General features: G+C 39.4%; 1 long non-coding RNA gene across 2 annotated transcripts in view; it reads right to left on the reverse strand.

The window, feature by feature from the left end:
- The window catches only part of LOC112988312 (uncharacterized), a 171,457-nt gene that overhangs the window by 37,938 nt on the left and 110,161 nt on the right, over nucleotides 1-23,358 (reverse strand). For both annotated transcript variants that reach the window (XR_010389920.1, XR_010389919.1), the window contains exon 5: nucleotides 16,905-16,990. This is a non-coding gene — a long non-coding RNA (uncharacterized LOC112988312). The remainder of the gene's footprint in view (nucleotides 1-16,904; nucleotides 16,991-23,358) is intronic.

The following is a 23,358-nucleotide window of genomic DNA, read 5'->3' on the forward strand; positions in this document are numbered from 1 at the left end:
TTCAGGAAATCCCAGGAGGTGGTTCTTAGTGTGTTTGTTATTTCACTTCACTTATATGCCTCCCTCCAGTATAAAATCATTGTGCACTATGTGCGGATGTTTGCTTTACATTATTACCAGGATTTTCAGACCTTGTTTTCCAACTTACTAAAGTAATTAGTGAATCACAAAATAATCCACCAAAGAATATACTGTTTTAATTCTACAGTTCCTAAAAACAGGAAGAAAGTCTGCATTTTAAAAAATCTTGTCAATGAAGGGCTATCTGCCTAGGGCTGTGAAGATCAACAAAAAAGCAGTATTTTAATAGTGAAAACTATATATTTAATGAAAGACCTCATATGCAGCTCTAAAAATGAGTCTATACAGAGGATCTACAGTAAGGCTCTGTCTCACTGAATCTGCAGATTCAATTTCTCACCAAAGCGCATAACAAAGTGTATGGAGAATGCTGTATACCTTAATGAAGTGCAAACCCAAGAAACTCAAAATCACTCCATTATTGAATCAGTTCAACTAATACTCACATTTTAAAATAACTCACATTCTAAAATAACTCACATTTTAAAATAAGGATTCCCCCTTTTTTTTTTTAACTTTTTCCTTTAGGTTCACTCTTTAGATATAAAGATCCTATGTTTACAGTTAATTAATTACATATAAAACCTCTCAAAAGAAACTGAAAAGGACTTAGAAATTATGCTTGTGTTTCCTATCCAGGAAATCCAAGATACAGGTTGAAAAGAAAAAAAAAGACTGCAACAATTTGTCTTTTATATATAAAGAGAGAGCAGAAAAGAAAAAGGAAGATATTCATTCAGCTTTATTGTTAATACTTACCTCTAAGCCTAAAATTACTCACATTAAGTCTGTCAAAATCCTGAAAATTATGTTTTTCAATTCTTCAAATACTGTGGATTTAAATCCACTATAGAGGAAGATTTCACTTCAGGTCCACAGCATTATATTCAGCCCATCCAGGCCCACTTGAAAATTTAAGTCTCTAACACTTTCAAAACTGATGATTTTAATGGCATTTTAAATAATATACATCAAGTGTTTGGAATTATCTGTCCGCATGAGTGTCACATCAAACTGTGCTCTCTTCCTACCTCAAGATTTTGTGGCTCTAAATGGGAATCACTGGGTTATTTACATCATTCTCACTTTTCATGCTGTGTTGTTTTTCACCATTTAATCTAATGAATAAATAATAGGTATCTTACCTATTTTTGTCAAATTAAACTTTACTTCAGCTGGTCCCTGGCTGTTCTTTCAGTTCCACTGAGAGGGACAGAGATGCACAAGTGGGTATATTTTCCTGAATTTAAACACAGCAATAAGTCTATGACTTTTCCTAAACAAATGAGCTTATTGCACCGACACTAGTAGTACATGCAAACAAAGGCAGAGGCTGCTCGATTTCTCTGTAATAACCTTCTAGTCCCAATCTAAGCATATTTTAAGGATACAAAGGAACTATTCAGGTCTGAAGGATCAGAGAGACACACTGAGAAGCCAGAATGCCCCAAGTGCCGAATACACGGCAGCTCTTCAGGGAAGAATAAAAAGAGTCTGTGAAAGGCTGTAAACTCGCTGGCCTCAGGACATGCGCCGGCTACCCACCGGAAGAGATTAGGAAGGAACATACTTCAAAACGGTCTATTACACAGCGCTTTCTTGTGAAGTATCTGTCACCAGTCACTCTCTGTGCTCTGGAGCTGACGTGTGAAAGGGAGGTGGAAGGAGAGAAACACCTTTATGGAACCAGAAGATGATTTTTCTTCTACAGCAGGAAAAATGGACAACAGAAGGACCAGCTCTGTACCATTTAGTGAGGTCTACTCGCTTAGTAGGAACAAGTCAGCTCTCTGCCCCAGCCTGCCCAACATTATCATATCATCTGAGGAGAAACATGAAACCAAGACGTATGTTGTTACATCATTACTACAAGAGTTTTAAAAACTATTGGGTTGTTTTAAAAATAATGCGTATGAAGGAAGTAATAGCCGCAGAGAGAACATGAAGAGTACGGTTAACAGAGAAGGCTTTTTTGTAAACCAAGAAGCCTCAGGGCGAGTTTACCTACAGCGTTGCCTCCTGAACCAGGACATATTGACATAACAAACCGGAGGCGGAAGGGAGGGAGAGGTGTGCCTCCATGTCCCCTCGGAGGGCTGCATCCTACTAGCTGGGAAGCTCAGTAGCAGCGGGCAGGCAGGGTGACTATAAAAAAGAGGGCCATCGTCAGAGAACTCACTTGTCCCAAAAATGTAACGTCATCGCTCTACCAACAGTTTCACCATCGATACCCTGCTGACTTTAAACTATCATTTAAATCTCACGACAATGAAAGCTGAGTTACAGCACGTAACCTATGTACAGATTTTCTGAGTGACAGACTAGATTTGCTGTTCCTGAGGGAGCAAGATAGTTTTCTGGGCCTTTTTGACTCAATAGTGCCACATGCCTACAAAGCAAGTGCACAAGATACTGTGTTATTCAAGGCATGCTTTGTTCATTTCTTGTAAAACTAATTTGTCAGGTCATTTTTCCTACTTGCACAAAGGTCTAAAACTGAACAAATTTATCAAAACCTGTGCAATTGCTTTTCCCATGTAAACAGACTGTAAACAGGATGATATTCATCAAAGGCACTTACAAAGCATGGCGCTCTCCCATTTTTACGTATAGCAACTCCCTGCCCAGAGCACGTTCCTCTCAAACGCTTCTTAAGAAGACCCCTTCACCAGTCCAAGCAATAGCTATCTGTATCTTCCATCAGCAATCACATGTCCGAGAAATCTCTATTTCCTTTTACAGCAAATCCCTGTGACTGCTGGAAAAATTCTTTAAATTAGATAGACAAAACCAATCAGAAACAGCCAAAACCATCACCAGAGTGGGAACAGATCCCTGGAAAAATAAACTTCCCTCATAGTCTGCTAGAGAGAACCTCCTCCTTGTTTTGTTAATAAAAATATCCCCTGGTGGCATAACTTATACAGCTATGACTTTATCCAAGATTAATCATGCAAGTTTGTATTACATCTATATTTTATGATTAGAATCAAGATCTTTCAGGTGCTCAATATTACTTCAACCTTCCTTCTATGAAATCAGCTCTAAGCACCACGTTGACTTCAAAGGGTGCGGAGTTAGTGGCTTCGGCAGCCAGGGCACTTAGAGCCGAGCACTTTGAGAATCCCAGCTTGAGGCTGTAAATTGCTTGATGCTATGTTAGCCGTGTCCAGTCTCCCACTTTTAAAAAGGATTATGATGATGGCTACGACAAGACACCTTTGTCATCTAGGAATCTGCAGAGCTCCTCCCTGCCTTTCCATCTGGCTTTTGGGTTGGTGTGTAGAATATCTGAGTAGTGTAGTCTCTTTGCTGCTTCTATATAGCAACAAACAAGAGAAACAGCTGTTCATCTTATCAGTACCCTGTTCTGGTGGTGATACCAAATTACTTTGTACATTTTTAAATTTGCCTTCTTATGCTTTGAACACCTTATAGCTAAGTCTTAATATTTATGCTCCAAACAACACTTCTAGGCCACAAAAGAACTTGCAATGTAAGTACCTACTGCAAATTTTTCTTATATACTCCTAGTTAACATAGCTGTGCATAAAAACTAAAGACAGGCAAGAGGAAAATTTGTGCAAGTCCCTTGTCTATGCTCGGAACATACACTAATTTAAGCTACTGGGTAATTTAAACTTTTTGGATTTCACAGAAAATGTATGAGGTGTTATAATCTAAATGACTACCAATAAATTATACAGGTACCTAGGAAACCTTGAGATCACAACAAACGTTAAGAGATTTTGCATCTGCATTCATCCTAGGATTTAAGTTCTAGGTTGGATCCCAAATTACAGAGGCTGTTATCCAGCATAAATAGAAATGTGTCCTTCTCCTGGGTCTGCTAACCTCGCAAGGCTTGTAACATTTAGGGCAAAAATCCCGTGAGAACTCCGCGTCAGGATTAGCCTGCGTTCACGCCAAGCCACACCCTGTGTGTGGTTCATCTTCAGATTCGATGCTCTGCTCAAATAACACTAATCTGGATCTAAACACTCACAAAAGATACTAAGGGATAGGCTGCTCCATCCTTTTTGAATATTCTATCTTTGAATACTTCATAGGATTTTATTTTTGTCTTCTGATTACAGAAACCACGATAGCCTGCACATTTGACAACTACTTTTAAAGCTGTATCTTCTACAAAGTGTTATTCAATACAGCAAAGATCAGATGAAACACACCCAAGGGATATCTATCATAAAGCATTTTCACAGGTCATCTTTTGACACTTCCCTGAACCGTAATGAAATCAACTTCTCTTTGCTGTTTTTACTGAACTTGCCGCATGATTAGCTTTGTCCTAAAGCAATTCACAGACAGGTGGTTTGATCAGCCGCTATTTTCATGCATTACAGAGAGATTTACCTCCTCTCTTCTTTCTGAGCTACAGCGCACGCCGCCAAAGTGGTACGCACACCCCGCTCCCTCCAGAGCGGAGGAGGGCAGGCGACCGCGGGCATCAGCGGACTTGTTGGCCGGGAGCAAAGCCTGGCAGTGGGAGAACGTCATCTAAAACCACGCCATTTTCTCAGGAACTGATCACAGCAAGAAATGCTTAAAATACCAGAACCTAAAAAAGTGCTCTCTTTAGTATAAGGTAATAATTTTTTCTTATAATGGATTTTTTTGCTCTTCTGAAAGGGTTTTATTTACCTCCCTCTGTTTATTTAGTGAAATCCTTTCTTAGCTGTATAAATGTATGGTCACAAAGACGTGTGTGACAAACAGTTCAAAGGCAGAACAGTGTCAGAAAATAAGTAATAGTGTTTTTAGAGGCTTTCAGGGGTTTTTTTGCTTTGACATTTCTGTGTAATCTGGGGTGTTACTACATCTGCCATTACACATTTGGGTAAAATGCAAACACCAGGGAGTAGTTAGTTTTCCCTCTGCTCTCTTCCGGCTTTAGCATTACCCCTAGCTTTCTATCAGAGCTCCTCAGTGGCAGTGCTCTTCCCTTCACCTGTACGCACCGCAGGAACGCAACTGCTTGTTTGTTCATAAAAGTGCTGTTATTACAGATAGCAGAATAACAGAGACATACCCACAATTCTCTATTATTTTGAGAAAAACAGTAGGACTGTTTTTCTGATTTACATTTTCCCTAAAGTCAGACACACAGCGCTTGGCTGCGGGCTGCGCTGGGGGCTCCGGCAGCGGCGGGGCAGCAGGGCACCCCCGGGCACAGTGCCTGGGCCAGCCCTGGCCCTGCCGGTGGGGAACTTCGCTGTTCCCCGCAGCGGAGAAACACACATTTGGGGGAATACGAGCAGCTAAAGAAACCCGGCCAGGAAAGCAGTCCGGAAAAACTGCTTGTAAACCAAGCAGGCTCCCCAAGTCTCCTGCCACATCTCTCTCCTATTTGGTTATTCAGTCTTTAAACATGCCTCCTGCTCTAGGGAGCAAAAGAAAAAAAAATCAGAGAAAGGATAATATATTCTTTGTCATGTCTTATAATCAGTTGCCATCAGTTTTGAAATCAGAATCTAAACTGCAATAAGACAGCTTGCTGCTCTACGTGTGTGTATCATTTATCTCAGCAGTTTTATGTTCTGTGCTCTGGCAAGAATTTTATGGGGTATGCCGAGGTGCTGGCATTTTTAGCTAACATCTTCATACCTTTGCATGATTTCTCAGGGGACCTTTTCTAGGCTGTGTGGTCAGTATTAGGAAGGAAGTAATAATTGTGTTCGGCTTCCACAGACTACAAAAAATTGTTTCCTTTCTAGTTATTACACCAAGATAGACAGGAAAACCAGTTCATGTTTATTTTCAGAGGAGACAGTTACTATCAGACTTGCATCAACTGTAACAACCAGCGTCTAAAGAAGAAAACTAAGTGTCATTACCAGAAGCTGCTGAAATGGTCTCATCTGTTCCCATTTAATTTAAAATGCCCCCTCAAAAAACAGAGTAGACTGTCAGTAATTTGTCACTTCATATTCAAGAAGCGACAGCAGCTGCACTTCAGAAAGGCCACACTTGGGACACTGGCTGGGATGGAAAATGCTTGTCCCTGCCCCTGCTCAACCCGCTCAGCTCACAGGAACGAGACTGATCCCCTGGAAGCGAGGATAGCTCCCTCTTGGCAATGATCTGAAGTTCTGCATAAACATGTGCCTAAATGTATGTAAACATATAGCTGAGCTCAGTCACAGCTCTCCTCCTTGACTGACAGTACAGATGTAGTCAAAGTCTGCAAGGAAAGTGAGCAATCTGAGAATGGGCATGAGGACAACACGTCTTGCTTTCGTTTTTCTTTGCCATTAAGAAGTAGCTTTGTAAAATCCTAAGATAAAAGAGAGCTAGTTCTCTGGATCCTACCATAGGAAGGGTCCATTAAGAAATCAGAGAGGTCATCTGGGTGGAATCAGCGTTGGAAATTGCACCCATCATGTAAAAGATACGGTTTAAGGACAAATGGAACTAGGACAGACCATCAACAAAAAGAAGGAAGGAAAGCAAAACTAAGGTGGTGCTACACAAAACCTTTAGCATAATGGAAAAGAGAGCAGCAGATAGCTTGATGTAGCCCTGTGAGGATAAGCACTCAGGTCATTAGATGGTAAAAATGAAGCCAAAAGTCTGGACAAGACAACGGTAAGTAGCCCAGCAAGTGACTCTGGTTTTAGATGTTCTGAATTTACTCCCAGAGTAAATTTACTGTCATCTTTAGAGTCTCTAAAACTCTTTCCTCTTCCAGCTCCAAACTGATCTTGGCACTTGAGCAGGAGGCAGCTTTCTGAGGGGCAGGTGGCAGGGACAAGCTCCATAACCTGGAAACCCGCAGGAACAAGCCATCCACCTTGCAGCAGTGCTCCTGACATCTAAGGCAGCATGTAATTAAAGAGCAGGGGCTAGAAATTGGTCTCTTGTTAATGAGGTCGTCTCCTCTGTTTTGTCAGTGGCCTTGACATTTCCCAGAACTTGTAACCTTGCAAGTTACAAGACAAGAGGGCTCCATGATTCATTTTCCTCATCCAGAGACTAGCTGAAAAAATAGAGCTGCTTTACCTAGAATGGCTAAGTGTTGGGAATTCTTTCCTAAAAAAGGAGGAAGAAGGTTATTTATTGGAGGTGGCAGCTGCAGAAAGAAACAAAGCACTTGATGCATTTGGGGGGAAAAGAAAATCAGAGTCACTGGCGGACACTTGACAGTGCCTGTCACTGCAGTTAACTTTTACTGCACAGGATACTAGCACTTACCACAGCAAAAAAAGCTCATAATAATACAAGTAGGCAAGCTGGGATAGATTTTTGAAACATGAGTTTCAGGATAGGCTCTTGTGAAATATGTAGGTTGGAAGCAGTGACACAGTAAACTTGCAACAAGCAGCAGGGAAGATCCAGGTTCAGCCAGTTTGTGAGAGAAACTGATGGTATAAGAAAGCACTTTGCTCGATTATCCTACGTCTGTGCAAAGTAGGAGCAAAACTGTGCCCCGTACAGTATTGCTATGGGCAAAAAGCATCCTGCAAAAATGATGTGAATACGAATACGGCCAATCACACAGAGGAGGACTCTTGTACAAGGTCATTTCTCAAAAGCACTGCAAACCGGGGTGCAAATGATACAAGCACTACCTTAAGCAACTACCAGGAAGAGTTTGAAATGAATCATGAGATGTTTAACAATTAGGCTACTACATCAGATTGAACCTAACCAGGAACCTGGTTGGAGTTGAGAACAGGAAGATTAAAACCTTCTCTTGCTAGAGATTTTTTTTTTTTTTTTTTTTTTTTTTTTTGATAAAGAGCTTGTATGGTAAATAAGATTTAGACCTGTTAGAAGATTAAGTGTTCTGCTCTGCTCCTAAGCTTATACTTAAGGCTACTAATAGTTCTCTAGGTCTGAGGGGTAGGGATATGCAAGAATTTTCTTAATTCCACCTGCTGAAAGAAGTTTGAATGACTTTTGCCTTATGTTGTCACACAATGCTGGTACAGCTTGCAGTGAGATGTATCAGTGGTGGCACAAGATAATCCATCAGCAATTCATTAGAAGTGTAATACATCACCATATATTACAGCACTTCATTTCAGAAGTCAGCTTTAATGACGTCCCGTGTCAAGTTCTTGCTCTTGCTGTGTGACACTGATGTGCTTCATGGACCTGCAGTGGGTCACATAGCATAGCTGAGCCTCGCTTAGGAGGTTGTGGATTACATGATGCTACCATCTACTTTTGTCTCCCAAATGGTTAACCAGAAAACAATAGCAAATACAAAAAGTGACCATTACAAAGTAGCCTAATTATGTGTGCAGTCTACTTGCTTGCAGTGTTATGAATCACTTTATCGCTAGGCCTTATATTTTTAAAGTTCCTACACAAAATCTCTGTGTAGTAATTATAGTCTAAAACCTTTATACATTATATTCACCTCAAGCAAGGTGAATAATGACATAATACTGTTAGCTTTGTAGCTTGCATTGTAACCTTTAAGTTTTACCATCCACAGAACATACACCCTTTGGTAAAACAGTGTCCTAGCTCTAGATCTTAAAGACCCATAGACAACAAACTATCTGCAGCCAAATTAAGCATTTTTCTTGATAAAGTTTTGCCTTTTTAGTTTTTATAATAAGTCATGATTTAACTTCCTGATCATATGAAATAGTGGAATGAATACCACTAGTTTCTGCAAACACATTTCAGTCCGCGTTGGCTCCAGACTGGTTGCTATTCACTGTTCACTTGAAAGGTCTATTAGTCACTTTGCTATTGTCTCTGAATGATCTACATGAGGGGACTTGTTTTTAGTGACATTATACTTGAATGTATAATTATAATTTCTTGATAACTCTGTTCTGCAAGCTTCTCAAATGGGCACGAAAGCCACTTTACCATGATGATATATTTTCACTGCTCTTCAAAATACTTGTTCCTTCAGAAGCATTCCTATGGTCACAGATTTATTTGGTGAATTGCTTGCAGGTAAGAAAAAAAGTGGATATCAGCAAAGTATCCAGCAGTTTTTCTTCTCAGGAATGTATTAGTGAATATCTTTCATTTGTAGCTTTATAGTTGTGTCCCATATTATCAGGAGATTCTGATTAAATTCTCGTGATTATCGGCATTATAGAAAAGGTGCTTCAACATTTCAAATGGGTTTTAAGTTGCATTATGACTAGCGTATCCATTCTGGCTGAACTATTATTCAGCCATAAAGAGATGTAAGAGCTTTTTTTAAGAAAAGAAGTAGGGTGTTGCAAGCCCTCACTGTAGAACTTCTTGGTATATAATTTGTCTCCCCATGGTATGTCCTCATGGTATGAGTTACATAAGAAAAAACATACAGTAACATGTCAAGGCAGGTTTCTCAGTTCATTGCAAGATTGTTCCACAAATCCGGTCATTTTATCATAGAAGGCAAGCACATTGGTTAGGTATGATTTGACCTTGCCATATCCATGTTAATTGTTCTCAACCTCCTTCTTCATGTGCCCAGAAATCTTTTCCAAGAGGATTCACTCCATGATTTTCCCAGGGAACAAAGTGAGGCTGACCAGCCTGTAGTTCCCCTGATTATCCTTTCAGTCTTTTTTGAAGATGCATCCAACGTTTGCTTTTCTGTAGTCATCACAGATCTCCCCCACTCTCCATTACCTTTCAAAGATGATAGAAAGCGGCCTTGCAAGGACAACAGCCAGTTCTCACAGAAGCCTTGGATGCAGCCATCTGGTCTGGAGGAGTTGTATGTCGAGTTCTCTCAAGAAATCCCTGATTCAATCCTCATGCACTACTGGTAGTTCTTTTCCTCCTTGAACCCTTTCACTAATCACAGAGGCCTGACAGACCTTGTTGGTGAAGACTGAGGCCAAGAAGGGACTGAGTACCTCATCTGTGTCCCTGTCATTAAATCATCTGCCCCATTCAACAACAATGCCACATTTTCCTTTTTCAGCCTTTTACTGCCACTGTGGTGGTAGAAACTCTTCTTGTTGACCTTGATATCCCTTGCAAGTCTCAATTCTAGTGAACTTAGGCTTTCCTAACACCATTCGTACACACTCAGCAATGTTTCTAGATTCCTCCATTGTAGCCTGTCCCTGCTTCTACTCCCTGTATACTGCCTTTCTGCATAGGAGTTCCACCATGAGTCCTCTGCTTAGCCAAACCAGTCTCCTGGTCTTCCTGAGTATTGGGATGGACCATTCCTGCACTTGGAGGATGCTGTCCTTAAAGACCTGGCAGATTTCCTGAACTCTTTTGCCCTTCGGAGCTGAATCCCACAGAATCCCGCCTAGAAGTTTTCTGAACAAGCTGAAGGCTGCTCACCTGAAGTCTCTACTCTGTCACTCTCCATCCTCAATCTTTTCAGGATCTTGAACTCCATTATTTCATGGTCACTACAGCCAAAGCCGTGATTATCGTATCTCCAACCAGTTCTTTCTTACTAATGAATACAGACCCAGCTGTGCATCGCCCCACTTGGCCTATAAAGTACCTCTAACAAAACATTATCCCAGGCACCCTCCAGAAATCATCCTGACTGCTTGCTTGTCACTGAGTTGCCCTTCCAGAGATGTCTGGAAGGTTAAAGTCCCCATAAGAACCAGGATCTATGATACAGAGCTTCTTCAAGCTGTTTAAAGAAGATTTTGTCCACTTTCTCACCTTGATCAGGGGTCCATAACAAACTCCTACTACGATGTCACCCTTACTGGCCTCTCCTCTGATCCTGACTCAGAAGCTCTCAATCAGACTGCCATCTGTCCTATAGAAGAACTCCAAACACATGAGTTGGCTCACCACCTCTCATTCCTCCATTCCCAGCCCTGTAAAGATCCTTTCCCCCATTTTCATCTGCTCTCCAGAGAACAGGGAACAGCTAAAAGAAAGAGGGAATCATGTTCCTGGGGAAGTCAAACTTCAGGACAGTTCTCACACTTTCAAAAATCATTGACTCCAACTCCACCTCCTTTGTATTTCAATCTGCTTAAATCACTGTCTTCTATTACTCTTCCCCTTGCCTGAAATAACCTTTTTCTTATGTTCAAAGAGTATTTCCTTCACATGCAAATCCTATCTCAAACTCTCTTTCTTCTAGTATTCCTTTTTACTTACTTTTACTGTTTGCCGACCTCTCCTGCGTAGGACTATGGTTAAATAGCTAGTCTGCCCTAAGACTCACTCTAACCATATTCCTCCACATTTTCTCCTGGGAGAAGTTCTGTACTATGTCTAGAAATAACTTTTGCTGTAAAAGGCCTTTCCACTGGGCAGGGAGCATCAGCAACACATACGTACTGAAATTTCTAGGATTAATTTTAAAGAAATGTTATTACTAACAAATCTTACTGCCTTTGTGTGATATTTTACTGTTTTGCTCAGGGTTTTATTTTCTTCTTTCTTGAACAAAATGTCCTTATATTCCTTGGGAAATTAGAAAGAGGACTTCAGAATTTGGTTCCTGATTACTCTATTTGCTTTATGTAACCTTTGTTGAAAAGGGTAAAAGATACTAGTTTTGCTTTCCAAATGCTTACCAACAATATTATCATCTCATGTTTTAGGCTACGTGACCCACAAGCGAAGACTCAGGATGCATCAGGATGACACATGCATAACAATATGAAATGCTTATTCACCTGCATACAAAAAATGAACCATCTAATCAGCTGCAGTGCAGATTTCAGAATGAGATTGTAATTGGAAGCACTTTCTTTCCTCAGTCTCCTGATGGTTCAGGAGAACAAACGTGTGAAGAACAGGGATAGAATAAATACAGACATGCATACTACTTCCTTAATAATACTATTCTTTTCTTAAATGTAGTGTAAAAACAGGATGATTTCCAGTTTATTTCCTGAATGTGAAAATGTTGCACACGTATGGCAAAAATGTAACTGTCTCCACAGTACTTTAATTTTATGCTGGAGTTTGTTCTTCTGGAACAGCTTGATAAGTTGATTGATTGTGTCATAAAAAAACTGATAACTCATAACACATCAATCTCTCTGTAATACAAAAATGTAACCAGAAGATGCTGAGTTCTAAATGTCTCTACATGTCAGAAAAATCTTACTAACCAGTATTAGTCATATTATTTACAAATTTCCTTATAACTGACTCATACCCACACTTCTCTTTTATTGAACATGTTAAAAAAAAGGCGGCGTATGATTTTTTCAAATCAATATTAAACTTTTTTTTCTTAAGCTATGAAAAATGCAATCCATTTCTCTTTGGGAATTACTACCAGGCAAGCTGATGCTCTGCTGGATGCTGGTAAAGCTCTTCAGTGCAGTAAATATTGTTGATATAATTTCACTGACATATGGATCAGAATAATACAGATAGTTCATAGCCAATTGTTTGAAATACATTTGAGCATGAGCATTTAAGAGGAGCAGGAAATAAAACAAGAGCTTGTAAAACTTCCTGCCAGTGTCTAGATCAGTAAAGGAAGGGTGATTGAAAACATACAGTGAAGTTTTACAGCAGGGAAAGGATTGCTATCTTATACAAGGTCAAATGTGTAAAAGAAAATTTATCATTCTTTATTTGCATGAAGTATAAATATTGATTAGATTTAATGTAAGAGCCTGTAAATAAAATCATTTCTAGAATTATGAGGTGGTATTATCTATTAAACATGCACCCAAGCATCAGAATAATAAGGTGACCAAGAGATGGTCTTGTATATAAATTGGAACAAACTGAGAATTACAAGCAGCCTCCTTGCACTGTAATCAATCAAAGACAGTTGCACTTAAAGTTATGTGTGTGGATGAGTAGTGACAGGATTCATTACTAGCACAGATACCAAAAAAGAAATAGCCATTTCCCAATAAGATGCCCATCTTTGCAGCTGATGACTACCTTCTTGAAGAAGAGCTGGCTCACTCCCTCTCGCCTTCTAACCCTCCAACATTTCTAAAACATAAGATCTTAGAGGAAGAAGCAGAACCTTAAGTCACCAACAACTCTCTGAATTTGCATATTATTACTGTCACATCCAAGAAGTTATTTTTGTCCTCCTAATTTTAATAACAGTTAACCACTCGGTTATGATGTATAGTGTTCTTGGAAGGCCAGTGAGAGTGATAAGGACAACTCATGACCAGCAAAAAGAAGAATCAAAAGCTAAGAATTTAATTTTTGAAGAGGTGAAAGCAGGAATAATTTGTTACCACCACTGACTACTAGTGACTACTAGTAAGTATATTTTTAAGATCAGGCATTTTCCAAACTGCATGATATGTCCCTTCATGGGTCAAGGAAGCACAAGAGTTATCCTCATATGGAAGTGGAAAATATGAGAAAAAACAAAAATATGCCATTCATGTACACATTAATTGCAGTCAAGACAACAGGATTAGTCATGAGAACTATAGCTCACTTAGCAGGGTGGAATTGAGTAAAAACACTTCCCTGAGAGGTCATGTAATCAACACTGAAGGTAAGCATCATAAGATAGCCATCAAAATTAGCATAAAACACAACCATTTCAATGGCCGTTAAATAAGGCCACAAGTGAGGCAAAACTTTGCTTCCTGATTACCACCAACTTTTCTAGTTCAGCCATACCAACTTATCTCATATCTCATTTTGTCTAGCATTTCTTGCAGAAGGGAATCTCATTTCTGATCAAGTGTTGTAGTTGGTATCTTGAAATACTAACATAATGCAGACATAGCTACCATAACTCCAAAATGTCTCTCTCAGATAAACAGCACTTCAAGAGAAACATCCATTACAAAGATTCTGGTATATGGTGAAGAGTTACATTGTCACACCTGGCAAAACTAGAACAGATACTCATTTTTGGAAGGAAATCTGGAATGCAGGAATCCCAAAGTCAAACAGTAGTTTTATTCTTGCTTCCATGAAAAGGGATGATGATAATATTTTAATTTCCTAGCACTGCTCTTTGCAATGTGGTTTTCCAGTTGGCTGCCTAAATATACAGAAGACCAAAACAGTGAAACAGTGTCCTCATCCTTCTAATAACAAATATGAATTTGGAAGCTCCTTCCACCCCTTCACTTTAAGCTGCAGGAGATTGTTTTTTGCTTTTGCATCTTGTTTTCCTGCATGGTTGCTGAAATGGATGGGGAGGGAAAAGGATTTTCAATGCAGACCTACACCTCAAATGGACAGATTACCAATCTGGTAAAAATGGACAATTTTTTCCAAATTTTACAAAATGTGTCCTTAGGCAGTAGTTTCAAAATGACCTTAGTCATTTGGAATTTAAAGTCTCATGGAAACACTTAAGTTCCTCCACAAACAAAACAGGAAAGTAGGAAGAGTTTTGCTTTCTTTAATTCTCTGTCACCTACTTAACAAGGAATTTGTTAAGGATGTTGTTGTTATTAGAGACTGAATCGACTAATTAATGAGGCTATTTATCTCATGCTTCTAGTGAAGGAGTAACATGGGAGTATGCAAATTGTCAGGGCGTTTTGGAGACTGCAGCAGCCTTGGAGGCAGAGCACAAGGATTAAAAAAAATCACATTTAATTATTTCCTCACCTGCCATTGCTGTCATCTTCTGTGGATATAAGCAACTGAGTAAAGAAAGATGAAATGGGAAAATTACACAAAAGCTTAATTATGAAGGTTTTCTTTTTTTCTTCTGAGTAGGCCCATGCATGTATCTTGTCTCTAGGATACAGCAGCCATGCTATTCCCTTACTCTGCTAATTAGAGACACCAAATTCCCTGAATAGAGTGTTGGAGGTATGTTCTCTAGCATTTATTTTTAAAACAGAATGACAGTCATGTTTATAACCTAGAAGTAACAAGTATTCATGTAAACACAGCCTATTTGCACATAGCCACATCAATCAAATTGACATTTCACACCTTTCCAAAACTAGAGCTAACTGTTCCAGAAGACATCAAAGCTGAAAGTCTTGGATATGGCACCAAAAGTTGCAAGTGGAGCTAAGACAGGAACATTTTTCAGGCTACCACTGAAAGCCTATGAAGGCCTGAAAGATGTGAAGTCTAATTACTGTATCTGAATACAACTGAAATAATGGAAAACTTGAAAGCACGGCTGATAAGCAGACAGATAATAGACTACCCAAGCAGGATGTCTGTAAACCATCAAAGAACTAATGAAAAATCTACAAAAGATATCTGTGGTATGATATGGGAAGGATGTACAGACCCGGAAATATCTAACTTTAGTATCTGAAGATGCATATCACAAACTGAATAAATAGTGCTACTAATGACTGGAATTTTCTGCATGCTTAGTGCATGGATAAATAACCAATTTAAAATTGCACAATAGAAGATAATAACCAGTAGGAGAACTCAAAATACAATGCATAAAGAACTGGCATATAAAGGAAATAGCTTTCCTCCTTTGGATTTGGGCTGTTGGACTGTTAGACCTCATTGTGTGTTGTTTAATCTGCACCTAGTGTTACATTCATCTACCATACCGCTCTCACAAAGAAACCTGCATGACAAATTCATTATCAAGTAGAGCTTTGTAGCTTTATAAGGTTGAGTCAGACTTGGAGTAGCCAATAGTTGCCAGTAGGAGAGCAGCTGCATGTTGAAATAGCGTCAGTGGTTTGAGTCCTTGGAGTATTTGGAGTACCAGCAGCTACCACAGGGACAAATGCACATGAAATGTGCATGTGGAAGAACCTTAGCTGGTCCCTCAGAAGATGTGCTGGTACCTACTGCACATCTATACCTGATCCCAGTACTGTCTCATCCAGCCTCTCAGGGTAACTACACATAAAACTGAAGTTTGCATAAATACTGCTTGCACTATCAGATGAATTTATTGTAGAAACAGCCACAAGATGTAGACAAAAGCAAGTCTTCTCTGGCTTTAGCCCCATGTAACCCAGTAAAACAAAAATATGAGGAAGACTAAACATATAATGGTAATTGGGTGTTACGTGGAAGATGGGGAGAATATTGCACCACATTTCCATGATTCCCTTCTCAGATTCTAACTACTGGCAAATAGTAAAGGGGATCATAGGATTTAGCACAGAATGAAAAGAAAAGGAAAACCGAAATCTTTTTCACCTTATTGGGGGAGGATTTAAAAATGGCTTACTTGTACTTAATCACTATACCAGGTCTCAGAATAATTTGAAGACTGACAAGTTCAGCCTGCAACGATTCTAGCCAAATGGAAGCAGAAATGTGCATGTAGCAGAGTACCACTTACACCTAACGAAAGCATTGTGACTAATACCAAACAGGCCCAAAGAAAATAGTCAAAAAACTCTAAAAAATAGCAGAAAAATATTTTAAACAAGGTAGTGAAAAAATCACCCCACTGAAGGGCGTAATTTCCTCAGGGTCACTCCTCCATTTGCTGTTGCCTTAGCCTAACAGGTAGAAGCCACCTTTTGTACCCAAGACCCCTGCAAAGCCACAGGGAAATATAGCAACGAGAATTACATCAATGTAACTATGTGTATGACTGTGTGACTGCCATTAAAAATGAACAGGGTAGCGGTTATAGAAAAATAGATGAATAGGGTACTAACTAGGCAAAGGGAGGTCTCTCTCAAGGGGAGCAAAGGCAATTAAGACAGGCTGCAGCAATCCAGTGACACCACGAGCTCCAGGCTGCATCCCAGCTGCAAGAGGAGCCCCTGCAGCACAGCTTTGCCTCGTAGAAGCCTGTCTGCTCACGTTATTCTGGTCAGTCAGCTGTTCGCAATAAACCTTACGGTACACTGGAATACTTTCCTCAAATAGCCCACCAAAACTCCAATCAGCAGGATGAGTGACTGAAACAGTAATAGGAGCGTTTCACCTTATATACCTGCGACAGAGGACAGCATGAGAGCACTCACACACATACTGCAAGAGCACATAATTACCTCCTCACGAGGAACGTAGTTTACATATACCCACGGTCTGAATGCACGTGTGGACTCTGCTAGCTCCTTATCATCAGATGGTAATGCTGTGGACAAGACAAATACACATGAAGATTATTTCCAATTTTCAAACTGTTTTTTTCAAAACTTTTAGTCACAGAAATCCAAAACGGAAGCAGCCCAAGGGCCATGGCAGTCACACCGGCTGGGTCAATGTAGTCAGTACGCAAAGCCTATCGTTATAGGGGCTGGTAGAACTGCACAATCAGCAAAGGTATACGGGTCATAGAATACCACTAAACAAGAATTTTCTCCCCGTGCTGTTTTACAGGCTTTTTGTCCATTGCTAACAGGCTGTTTGAGCACACCTATCAGAAGGAATGAGAGTAAGTTACGACACACAAAAAAGCAAATCAAATGCTTCACTATAATTAGAACACTAAGTCTGTGTGCTTTGATCAATGGCAATAATGCCAATTAGTACACTAATACTTGTTTATAAGCAGGTCTTGCTCAACATAAAAACTCTGCAAGGAAAAAGTACTCAATGAGTCTATGGACTAGAATTACTAGTAAAGGGTCTGGTGAGCCCTGGTGCCACAACCCATTTTCCATCCATTATTCTTGTGCAGAACATGCTGTCTCTGCTACAAGTTCTGAGAATTGGGTAAAAAGCAATAGATCTTATTATGCAGGGTAAATTACAAAATTGTAACAGGCCTTTTAAGTTGAATTTTGTGAAAACTATACCAAATCAGAAGTTTTATTTTTATAAAAGTTATGGATAAGGTGGAAAACCATAGAGAATCAGGTACATACTTTGGAAAGAAGGATAAAAGCTCCTAAAGCAGAGTGACCTTTTTGCCAAAGCAAATAAGAGAGAAAAGTATTATCCATGTATTGCATCCAAATTACAGAGTAGGTTGCCTGCATTCTCCACTGATTTGTTACCCTACAACTTGTGCAGTTTATATGGGCCAAAGGAACATGTCCTGTATAAGCAGCTAAGAATTTATGGCCAAACTCATTAAAGTGTAAACAGACTAATCAAAGAATGGTTATTAGTCTAGCTAAAATGATACGGACACTTATAGTTTAAATTATATACAGCTAAAACTGCTACACACAAACTTTCTAGTATCTATGGCTTTCTCTGGTATTATGCTAACTCTTCCCCTGACCCTCTGGCTTCTAAGGTCAACATCTTGAGCCTGAGGCAGGCAGGGTGGCTGCAGCAAGTCATCAGCATCCCGAGATCTTCATCTGGATGAGTATGATGTTGGAGATGGAGGTGTCTCCCTCCTCACTCCGGGATCTGCTTGCAGTCATTGTTTATATGTTTGCTAACACCCTCTACACCTGTTCTTTTTCCATCCGTCTACAGTTCCACATCATGTCCAAATTTACTATATATGGTGCATCGCATATATATTGGACACCTGTTCTTTGTTCTCTCTGTTATCCTCTAAAACTGGTTTTGCCCATCTCCCCAGGCTGCATCCCTCTCATCACCAGTAACTCACCATAGGCCGTCGTGCACAGTCCCGGGGCCTCTCGTACACCCTGTGCCTGTGCCCCCACTTCCACGGCCTCTGCTACCATCTCCTGCCTGTGCCTCTCTATGCTGTGCTTTATTCTAGGGTCTGAGAGGGTCTAGTGTCATATCCTAGGGTTCGCTCTACACTGAGGACTATTTGTTATTACTGTCTATTAGCTAGAGTATATCAATGAGCTCTAGCACGCAATTGTACAAAGCTAAGAAAAAGCTTAAACAAATTCTGTCCAGACACCTGGCTGTTAGATAGATAATGCTGTTACAGCCTACCAAACTGAAATAAAGCTTCAGGCAGGTCAAGGCAAGGCCAGACCCAGCCTGACAAGCCCTGAGGCCGCCAAGCTGGTGGCCTGCTACAAGCAGGGGCAGCACGGTATCTACCGGGCTACCAGGCTGCATGTGCACAGCCTCTCCTCGACGCGGCTAGCTACAGGCCCACGCGCCTCGGTGTCTGAACAGCATTTCAGTGCTTCTGCCACTACTAAACCACTTTCTCAACAGCAGCCAGCTTCCATCTTCAGTAGAAAGAGCAAACTCAATGTCTCTCAAATTATCATTAATACCCTTGCTGGACACATTTTATGGAAAATGTCTGTAAATATGTTGAATATTAGACCTGAATAGTATCACCCTTCACATAACAGAGTAAAGCTATCTGAGATCAGCACGTCCATCTAAGAAAATTGTCCAGTAACTCTTTTGCAACATATAATTTGCATAACCAAGAGATGGCAGCACTCCATCAACCATTTGCCTGAAGCATTTATTTGAAAACGATGTGCGTCGGTAAGCACGTACCTCAGCGTATGAACAGCACTGCAACACTAAAAGCAACGGAATAACACAGCTAATGGAACAAAGCCAAAGATTATTCTTCTATTGCTTTACAATGGTCAGGAACGATGAAATTCATTTACTAGTAATTTCAATTATTTTTTATCCAGTCTGTATTAAGGAAGGACACAGCAAGTAGGTTTTTTTAATTTGCATGACTTACAGCTGTGTCTCCTCAAAGCACATTTCATAAGATAATAACATGACCTAACCCAACTTTTGCCAAAACATAAGAAACATATATCAAATAACCACATTTGCATTCTTTCGGATCTTTCTAAGCAGCTGGAAAAGTTAATCTTTCTCTCACTAACTTCATTGATGTTACACTTCATTTAATTCAGCATACAAGAAGAATCAGTTTGCTTTCATAGAAAATACTGGGCATAAGCTTTATTCTTTTTATGTGATTTTGTTCTTCCAGCAGACTTTCTAGAACTTCTTCAGCAATAACAGCATGTCTGTGTCTACTGGAAATGCATTTCTATTTTCTATTGCATTTATTCTTCATATTGCTAATTATACAAATGATTTTTCTCAGAAGATCAGCAGGCAGATTCACTTCCTTCTTGCACAGCTTAAGAAATGCTATGCAGCAGAAGTATTTCTGAAAAAACTATTCAGTATTTCAACCAAATGTATTAAGTGTTGATGATAATCTAGCAACTGGAATAGCAAAAGAATTTTTACTCTATCTCATATAAAAAATAGCATGATGTGTATATCTTAAATTACAGCAGACTACATGAGACTACAGCTATCATGAGAACAAGTCTCTAACTCATCATCTCTTCTTGTTTTTTCCTAAAGCGTAAGGCTTTAGCATCCACTTTCTCCTCTTTCTCGTACCAATTAGTTTTGTTGCCTGTAATGAGCGCCAGCGTTACCGGAGGAATGCCAGTGGCATCGTACCTATTAGCTACATCAAAATGCTCGAACTAATTGAACAATTTCTCCAAAACACAGATAGGTAGCTAGGCTTTTCTGACTCTATTTTTATCCAAGGGATTGGCGTCCCTGTTCATTATTAGTTCAATATATTTTCAGAGGGTGACGAATGAAATCTCAAGAACATACATTGCAAAGAACTCATAACAGTATGTTTCTTGAATTAGGATTAACTGAAGAGAAATACTGTCTTACATAAACATGTTCTCAAAGACCAGACAAAACTAAGGATCATTCCCAGGAGTAAAAATATTTTTCCTCTTTTCTCTCTGAGATCATCAGTTCTTCCAGAGTTGTTCTTCCACCCACACTGTGATATGGTTGTATCAGAATCAATAATCTATTTATTGATAAATGTACAATTTTTATTCAACAGGAGATTTCTACTGCTTTCAGCCGTATTTAGTATTCCTTTTAAGTTTTTTTTCTCCAGATAAAAAACTTTAGATAATACTTTGAAGATACTTCCCATGCCATGCTGAAGATAATTCCCACATCAAACTGAAAGCACAACAGATAACTAAAATACAAAACGTTTTAAGTTCTGACTGAGGGAAGATAGGACAGCTCACTTCTTCCATTTGTTTCCAACTCAGTGATTTCAAGGCTGCTCTGAAACACGTCCCTTTCTCTAGCTCACTTTATTCCTGTAGTTTTGTACTTTTCACCCTGTAATTCTGCTTTGGACTTCTCACCTGCTTCTTACCTACAGGCTGCCCCACCAGCCTGCTCACCAACCAGTAACTCGTTACACTTTTTTTCATTTCTGTGACAAAGACTGAATTAAGTTACCCAGACCTGATACATCTGTTTTTAATATGTTCCTACAAGGAGCATTCTAAAAACTCCATCACTTACATGACTTAGGGATTGACTTCATGAATTTTTATAAAAGAACATATGAAAACAAGTTGAGTGTTTCTCTACAGCTACATGTTGGACTGGAATTTAACACATCCCTTTTACAAATAAATTGATCACACCTCATAAGCCATATTGCAACAGTTTTATTCAAAAAAGCAAAAAACTCTTACAAGTTTTGTTTGTAAGCAATACCTGTTATTGTATCTACTCATCTTGCCACCAGTTTGGCTACATCCTGAATTTATTCCAGAGAATAGTAAGGTTGTCCATGAGGTTTTAGGAGATCTGGCTTCCTGTTAATTCATGTTTTACAATATTTCTGAGAAAAATATATATAAAATAGGGACTTATTTTTCTATTTTAGTGAATCTAATCTTTGATTGTGTTTCAATTCTACCACAAATTATTTCCTAAATGAAACATAAAAAAAGCTGAGGAGCAAAGGGCAGGACCACATCAGACAGTTCAGAGACAAATTTTCCAGAACTATGAGTTCAGGTTTAAATTTTAATTTGAACCCTCCGAAGTGCTTCTGTCACATCGCATCTCATTCATGCTACTTACTAGCATCCTTTGATGTCTCTGAAGTTATTCTGATTTATGACAGTTTAAAGGCCATCATGAGTTTCAGAGCATTATTTGATGAAATTTAAGACCACTATAACCTCAAATCAGTAGGAATACACATGTGCTTACTGCTGAGCACAGGTACAGACTTTTGCTTGGTCAAGAATTAAGTGAACAGATAAGAAGGATATATTTTGATTGTTTTTCATGTGGAGATGGTTCATGATTGTTATCCATGCTAAGCAAAATGCTTTCCTGAAAGATGTTCCAGCACAAATTCCAAATTCTGGACTCGTTCACCAAAAAGCACATGTACAGGATATGTCTAGAGTATAACTGGATGATATTATAAGTCAGTGCAAGCCTATTAATAATCTCATGTTGAAATCTTAAAGTACAATGATTTTGGTGATGACTTTGTGGGGGCAGAACTTAGCTGTCGTTTCTTGTTTCACATCTAAACTAAATTGTAGGGAATTTAGGAAAGCCCAAGTAATATTTGTCAAATTGTTTTGAACAAGAATTTTACTTCTGTCCTGCTTTCATAATAATAACCATGATACTATGCCATGGGAGGGACCCATGGTTGATTCAATTCCTACACCAGGCCTAACTGTAATAAAGAGAGTCCTGCAAAGTTTCTCCGATTAGCTGCCAAGCGATTTCTCAGTTCAGAAGTGATCTTCCGTAACAGATAACCATGTTTAGAATTATATGTTTCAGCACTAACACCTGTGTCTCATCTCCTCCGCCTTCTAACACTATTTGACCAGGAATTGTAAATTTGCACTACTCACTACTATTTAAACACTGCATTTTGTTACCCACTAATGCAACATTTACCTCAACTTTCAATGCTGGAGATACCTACAGGGAGACACTTCCACAAGGCAAGTTCTATCAATGAAAAACACCAGCCTTTTTCAAGAGGAATAAACATTTTTTTCAAAGCAAATACACTAGTTTCAGTATCTGCACACAGGAAACTCCTGCACGCAAACCACTCACAGTACATCCTTGCACTTATCTGGGGTATGAGACTGTCACACCACAGCGAAACCCGCCGCTGCAGAAGAGCACAGTGGGATGTATCTTTGCGAATGCTCCTTCGACGGTTATTGTTGATCATGATAAACAATTCTCTCCTGGTTAACAAAGCACGGGCCGAGTCCTACGACTCACTTTCTGCATGATTTAACATTTCATAGATAAACTCAGCAGCCCACTCTACCCTGAGTAATGAGTCAGATCTTCCTAAACACTTTGTTGAAGTTTGTTTACAGCAATGTCACTTGCTACATGAGGGGGAGGAGGTGTCTGCGTTTCCTTTCTTGTATTTTTTGAGCAAAGGCAACTGACAAAACTGTCAACTCTTTTTATTGTTTTCAACTTATACAAACAGAATTAAGCTGCAGGGAGTCTATTAATAAGGGCCTATACAACAAAACCATTGACAATCTTCAAGGCATGTTTTAATCTCCCAGAAAAATCAATTTTATTTAGAATAAACTAGCAGAGAATGGAAATTACTCCAGGGAATTAGTCTTTAAAGTATGATGAAGAAATATAGATTTTTTTCTCTACAGGATTATGATGCTGCAGCGCATATAAAATGTGCCATAACAATTACACAGAGACTTCTTTAAAAAACTCCAGGCTTATTAACCCCACAGCCCCCTAGAAATA

This window comes from Dromaius novaehollandiae, chromosome 7 (genome assembly GCF_036370855.1).
Source record: "Dromaius novaehollandiae isolate bDroNov1 chromosome 7, bDroNov1.hap1, whole genome shotgun sequence".
In the NCBI taxonomy this organism is placed as follows: Eukaryota; Metazoa; Chordata; class Aves; order Casuariiformes; family Dromaiidae; genus Dromaius; species Dromaius novaehollandiae.